The sequence below is a fragment of the Lynx canadensis genome, chromosome D2, assembly GCF_007474595.2.
Source record: "Lynx canadensis isolate LIC74 chromosome D2, mLynCan4.pri.v2, whole genome shotgun sequence".
Lineage (NCBI taxonomy): Eukaryota > Metazoa > Chordata > Mammalia > Carnivora > Felidae > Lynx > Lynx canadensis.
This window is the reverse complement of record NC_044313.2, coordinates 41,038,638-41,045,297: the sequence shown is the minus strand read 5'-3', so window position 1 is coordinate 41,045,297 and position 6,660 is coordinate 41,038,638. Positions and strand designations below refer to the sequence as shown.

At 42.7% G+C, this 6,660-nt stretch overlaps 1 protein-coding gene across 8 annotated transcripts in view; it reads left to right on the top strand.

The window, feature by feature from the left end:
• The window catches only part of WDFY4 (WDFY family member 4), a 295,461-nt gene continuing 288,801 nt past the window's right edge, over nt 1–6,660 (top strand). For 3 of the 8 annotated variants that reach the window (XM_030335435.1, XM_030335436.1, XM_030335430.1), the window contains exon 1: nt 4–132. The gene's annotated coding sequence lies outside the window, so the exon portion shown is untranslated. Of the gene's footprint in view, nt 133–450; nt 688–724; nt 1,297–5,869; nt 6,076–6,660 lie in introns of those variants that run through there. The other 5 variants (XM_030335431.1, XM_030335438.1, XM_030335437.1 and 2 more) reach the window with 5 other exon arrangements.

Genomic DNA, 6,660 nt, shown 5'->3' with positions numbered 1-6,660 from the left:
TTCATAGTGAAACGCTGTTGGAGACTAACAATGCTGGCCGAGCCCTCTTCCCCCAGGCCTGAGGGGCTGTGGCCCAGTACGGGGGCACCCATGCCACCTGAATTCTGCAGGCCTTGACCGCCACACCTCTGGGTAGGTCACCTTGCTCTCGGCCACACCGGGCCAGGCCGGAGATGGGCATGGAGGTCCTGTCGGTCAGGGTGGGGCTTACTGGCCGCCTGCTGGAAAGCTGAGCATTGGAACACTTGTGACTGCCGGTGCCTGATCTGGGTGTGTGGATGTGGGAGAAGAGGCGAGCTGATAAGCAGGAAGTGTGTGGCGGCGGGGGGCGGGGGAGGGGGGCGCGGTGCAGGGCCATTCTGATGCCGGGGTCTGCCGGGGTGTCTGTGACTGTTGGAGTGTGCTGAGCCAGGCTGGGCTCCAGCTCCATTCCTCATCCTCTGACCGCAGGTCAAGCCCTTTCTCACGGTTCTGCTAAGGAAGGTGACCCGCCACCCCAGGGACAGGCTGGATGTGAGCCTGTCTGTGCTAATTCCCAGGGATGGGGAAGGGCGGCTGACCGTGAGACTCCTCTGCCCGGCCCCCTGCGCAGGCCTCTGAAGGGTGCTGAGAAGTGTGGGCCACTCCAGCCTGGTCACCACGAGAGCTAGCTTTGTCCTGGTCCTGTGGTCACTCCCCGGGGGTCTGGTAAGTAGGTGCCTCTTCCGGCCTCCCTCTCCTCATGTGAATTACCACATGAAACCTTAGAAACAGCAACTGATTAAGCCGGACCACCTGGCTCACAGAGAATTTGCTTTTCTCTCCTCCTGAACTCAGACCTTACAGAACACTGAACCAATCCTTTGTCCCAGCTTCTGGGAAGCCAGGAGGAGCTAATGCAGCAACTAAGGATTTCATGTATTACTCTTTCCAAGGAAGCTTCGATGCTGACATGATTTTCTGCATAATCATCCATTTAATTATTCGAGAGATTTCAAGAAATACTTATGGAGAGCCATTTCCTGCCAGGCACTGTTAAAGGCATCAGGGCCAGTGGACGGGGGCAGTTGTACTTGGTGTGATGGGCTGAAGTGGGATGGAATGCAGAGGCCTGGGAGTAGGGGGTCAGGAGGCCCAGAATGTGCATGCCTTCTGGGTGGAGACCTGAAGGAAGGGAGAGTCTGAGCTCTGTGGTTTTTGAGAAATATTTTTGGCAGGGGAATGGAGAAAGGACGTCAAAGTGCAGTGCAGGGGGCCTGGTGGAGGCCAGTGGGGCAGAGAGCCGTGAGGGGCAGGCCAGGCGACTCAGCCAGAGAGGTAAGGAGGGCCTTCCTGTTCAGTGTGAGGTCCTGGGCTGTACTCCCTTAGACTTAGTGAGTTTCTAAATGTTGAGTTTATAGAAAAGAAAATTTAGAAACAGTGTATAGGGTATGAGAAGTATCACCTACGTGTGTTCTTTAAAGATCATCAGCATCAGGGGCGTCTGGGTGGCTCAGTCGGTTAAGCGTCCGACTCTCGATTTCGGCTCAGGTCATGATCTCATGGTTCTTGGGTTCAGGCCCCATATCAGGCTCTGGGCTGACAGTGTGGACCCTGCTTGGGATTCTCTCTCCTTCTCTCTGCTTTTCTCTGTGCTCTTCTCTCTGTCTCAAAGTAAATAAATACACGTAAAAAAAATTAAAAAAAAAATCATCAGCATCTTTGAGGTCCTTCACAGGCTTATCCTTTCTCTCTTATCAGAGAATGTGGTTTCCCAGATTTCGGGGCTTGTTGTTCCCTTGCTTTTCTCTATCGTTTTAGCTCATATATTTAAATTGCTAAATACGTGTTAGTTTTGCATGTTTTTGAACTTTGCAAATAGGAATTAAATATTTTTTTAAGACTTGCCTCGCTTGCTCCCAATTTTGTTTCTGGAATTCCTTCATATTATTCTGTTCTATATAAATACATCTCAATATACTTCCCCGAGTTAATGCTGATGGGCACTTGGGATTTTTTTTTTTTTTTTTTTTTTAGGTTTTTGGTTTTGTTTTTCTATCACAAGCTGCTAGGCACTCAGGATTTGTGAGTACTGCTAGGGCTCTGCTTGTACGTATATCCCAGAGCATGTGTGCAAGACTTCCTTAAGGTATGTCCCCTCAAAGTAGAATTGGTGAGTCATGGATTTTACATACCTTCACCCTTACTGGATGATACCAAAATGCTTTCTAAACCAATTGCTTCATTTTGCCCACCCATGAGCAATATGTTCAAGTTTCTGTTGTTCCCACATCTTCACCAACATGTGATATGGCTGGAGTTTTAATTTTTGCCAATCTAGTGAAAATGAAAATCGATCTGTGGTTTTTTATTTTATTTTATTTTATTTTTATTTTATTTATTTATTTATTTATTTATTTATTTATTTATTTTTAAATCCATCTGTGTTTTTAATTTGCACTTCCTGAATTACTAAGGTTGGGCATCTCTTTATATGCCTATTGGCCATTCTGGATTCCTTTTCATGTTCAGATCTTTGGCCCACTTCTCTTTGGGGCCATCTGTATTCTACCCTGTTGATTTTCCATAATTTAATACATATCTGGATATTAATCCTTTGTTGTAAATGTATATTGTAAATATTTTTCTATTGCTTGTGCCTTGTCTCCATACATTGTTTGCAATTTCTATTAGTGACCAAATTTCTTAATTTCAAATGAGCTTCATTTATCCATATATTCTTTTATGATATACATGTGTGCTATCTAAGAAATTCGCCTCTGCCATGAAGTCATAAAATTACTCTTACATTATTTTTTTATAATTTTGCCTTTCACATTTAAGTGTTTTGTCCCATCAAAAATGATTTTTTACATTTTGTTTTGTTTTTTTCCCATATGGATAACCAAGAGTCTTAGCTCTATTAATTAAAAGGCCATTCTTTAGTCACTGATCTATACCAGCTTCGTTATAAATCAAATTGTCATGTATATGCAGGTCTGTTTCTGGGCTCTCTGTTCTGTCCATTTGTTGATCCCTTTGCCAATACTATATGATATGATTAACTCTAGGCTTACAATGAATTTTGATATCTGAAAAGAGTCTTGTTATTTTTTTTCTTCTTCTTCCATTCTGTCTTGACATTCTTGGTACATTCTTTCTTCACATGATTTAAAACCAGTTTATCAGATTCAACAAAAAAGCTATGTTCAGGATTGATTGAAAATACCATTCAGAGAGATACAATATCTTTATGAAAATGACGCTTCCAATTCATGAACATGGTTTGTATGCTCATTTGTTTAGATGACAAATATTCTTTAGAATATTTGAATAAAATTTTCTTTAAAATATTTGATAAAATTTTATAACTTTCTTTATAAAATAGTGCATATTTTGTCTAGAATTATTCCTAAGTGGTGTATATATTTTTCTATCATTTTAATGGTCACTAAAAATACATATTTTTGACTCACTGATGTATGCTTGCATTTTAAAGAAGAATCATTTTAGCTGCTTTATGGGCAGCAAAGGAACAAGCAAGACCATCCATTATAAGTCTGTTGTACTAATTCAGGCTCCAGGTATTGGTGGCTCCCCCCAAAGGGATAGTAGAGATAATGAGAGGTGGTCGGAGTGGTGAGTTCTGGATACTTTTGAGTGTGGGATTTGATGATATTTTAAGTGTAGTGTGTGGGATAGAGAAGTTGAAGATGACTCGAGGGCAATAGGGAGAATGGAATTGTCAGATCTTGAGCTAGGTCAGGGGCAGAAGGAACATATTTGCAAGGTGGCGGTTATTCCAGAATATAGGTTTGAACAAATAAAAGTGGAGATGTGTATTAGACGTCAAGTGGAGAAATGAAGTCTTGGCACCCCCTGTCCCCATCTGACCTTCATAGTTGAAAAGCAAGACAGCTTGGTCTTCTCGGGGTTCTAGGGGAGATATCTTGCGCAGGAGGGAAAGAAGGAAGGATGAGCCCCTCAGAGTTCTTGAGTCACACTCTAGAACTTTTTAGAATTTATTTATTTACATTTATTTATTAATTTACAAGTGGGGACTTGCCTTTGTTGTCTCCATTTCTTATGCAAACCATCAAAATGCATGGGCATTTTGCATCCATAATGATGTTTCCAAGGCAAGGCTCCAAAGCCCTTGGCTGATGGCCCCATTTGAAGCATCTGCACACCTGTTAGAAGCTTAAGTCTCTAAGTCTAGATCCCTGCAACCCAATACAGAAGCCTCTAATCATATCTGAGATATGGTCAGTCTAAACTGAAATGGGCTGTAAGTTTAATATGTACATCAGGTATCAAAGATGTTACAAATAACAAAAAGAAATGGGAACTATTTACTTAATACTTAAAAATATTGATTGCATATTGAAATGATAGTATTTTGGATATATTGGATTAAATAAAATATATTTTAAAAGTATATTTGAATAAACGGCTTAATTATGCTCTTTACTTTTACTTTTTAAATGTGGCCACCAAGACTATTTTACATTACACATGTGGCTTGAATATGTGGCTGGCTTTGTATTTCTTCTGGGCAGTGCCCTTCAGAGGTACTTCGTGTTTTACGGCCAGAGGCTTTTGTGGGAAACAGCTCAAGAAGGATGGAAGTTAGAGAAGTGAAAAGCCACTTGGCCCAGATAATTCCAGGGAGAAAGGAAGGATGAAGGGTAAGAAGAATAGATTTCGTACTTACAGTAAACCAGACACTGGGCAGAGCACTGGAATTAGTCCCGTATTTCATCCCCCAAGTGAGATCAGTTTCATTACTCCCATTTTACAGATGGGAAAATGGAAGCTCAGAGGTCCCTCCCTCTCAGACAGTAAGAGACTCAGCTGAGATTTGAATTTAAAGCCCTTGCTCTTTGGGGCACCTGGGTGGCTCAGTCAGTTAAGCGTCTGACTTCAGCTCAGGTCATGATCTCACAGTTCGTGAGTTTGAGCCCCGCATCCGGCTCTGTGCTGACAGCTCAGAGCCCGGAGCCTACTTCAGATTCTGTGTCTCCCTCTCTCTCTCTGCCCCTTCCCTGCTAGTTCTGTCTCTCTCTCTTAAAAAAAAAATAATAAAGATTAAAAAAATTAAAAATAAAATAAAGCCCTTGCACTTTGAATTAGGCACCACCCTCCCTGTGAACTGAGGAAACACTTCTGGTAAGGAATAGTGAACTTTGGGCAGAAGTGTGGAAACTGCTCTTCCCCATTTGCAAATGATTCACAGCAAACAAAAAGATTGCCTGGGAATCCTTTTTATCCCAGCATTGCCTATAACAATGGGCTCAGGGCATTCCATTATTAGGGAATGAGAGAGTCAATTACGGGCAATCCACCGAGAGCAGGATTCTTGGTCATTAAGCGGATAATTTAAGGGTAAAGGCAACACAGACTATGTTTATGATATGATGATGGATAACTGATACAATGAAAATGTCTATACATCAGTTATAAATAAAATATGCTTCCAAGTGAAATATAGTATGCAAAAAAGAGGAAATACTTGTTGAGTTTTGTGTTTTTAACATAAGAAGAAAATTGCCCAAGTAGCACCTGGATAACAGTTTAAAGGATAGGCACAAAATATAAAGAGATAGGCAAAGATGAATAAAAGTATGTACACATGAAGAAACTGTGTTATGAGGTTGGTCAGAGCCTATCAGGACTTAGTGAGGTCCGAGCATGCTACAGTGAGCTCCCACAGGCTTCCTCCTATGACTCTTTTTGGGTGTGGACCAGATCAAGGAGCGAGGGGCCCCAAGTGCAGAAAGCAGCTGGCTGGGACATGCATGTACTAAGGGCAGGGCGCAACCACTCTGCAGCTCTGTTTCTGTGTTTCTGCCCAAATAATGCATTTCTTTTACTGGGGTGGGGCTGGGGGGTTGTCCCGCCTCCTCCACAGGTGCCTGAGGCTCCTATTTTCTGCAATGCATCCAGCGCATGCGCAGCAGCTGCCCTGGTGGGGGTGGGGAAGGACCGCCACCTCTCTGAAGAAGGCGAAGGGTGAGAAGAGAGCCAGGAGATGCGGATGGGCCAAAGTCCTGATATTGAAACGGAAAAAACCAAACAAAGCAGGGGCAGCACTCTGCAATCAGAATACAGAATCTTGTAAGTTTTAGCTTTTCTTTTCACATACCTCCAGGAAACATTTAATTCTGTAAATTAATGGAGGGGGGCGGGCAGGTACCTCTGAGAATGATTCCGCTGCTGCTTGGGGGAAGGGATCTCTCTCAGAATCTCCCATCTAAAATATCACCTTGGTTCCGAGAAATACTTCTTCCCTTGCACAATTTGAAGTGTCTGAATAGTCTCAGTTTTGACCTGCGTATTTAATGTGATGATCCCCTCCCTCTCAAAGTAATTACATAATTACTGGTCCTACCAGCATTTTATAGCTGGTGGAAACTTAGAATTGAAGAAATGCAGGAATGAGAAAGGTAAAGCGTATTCAAGAGTAATGATCTCGCAAGGAAGAAAGTGAGGGGTGCCATGGTTACTACAGGCAGCAGGTAATGATAAATTTGGGAATTCCAAAGTGCTCACTTTTATTCTGCTTGAGTCCACACACTGTGTCTGTGCACTTTCACTCCTGGGCTCCTCCTTCCACCTGCACCTGGAGATGATCATAACCCCGAACACCGGGGTGTAATTACTAAATGAGATCTTGTAGTAGGGATGTAGCATTGATGGATG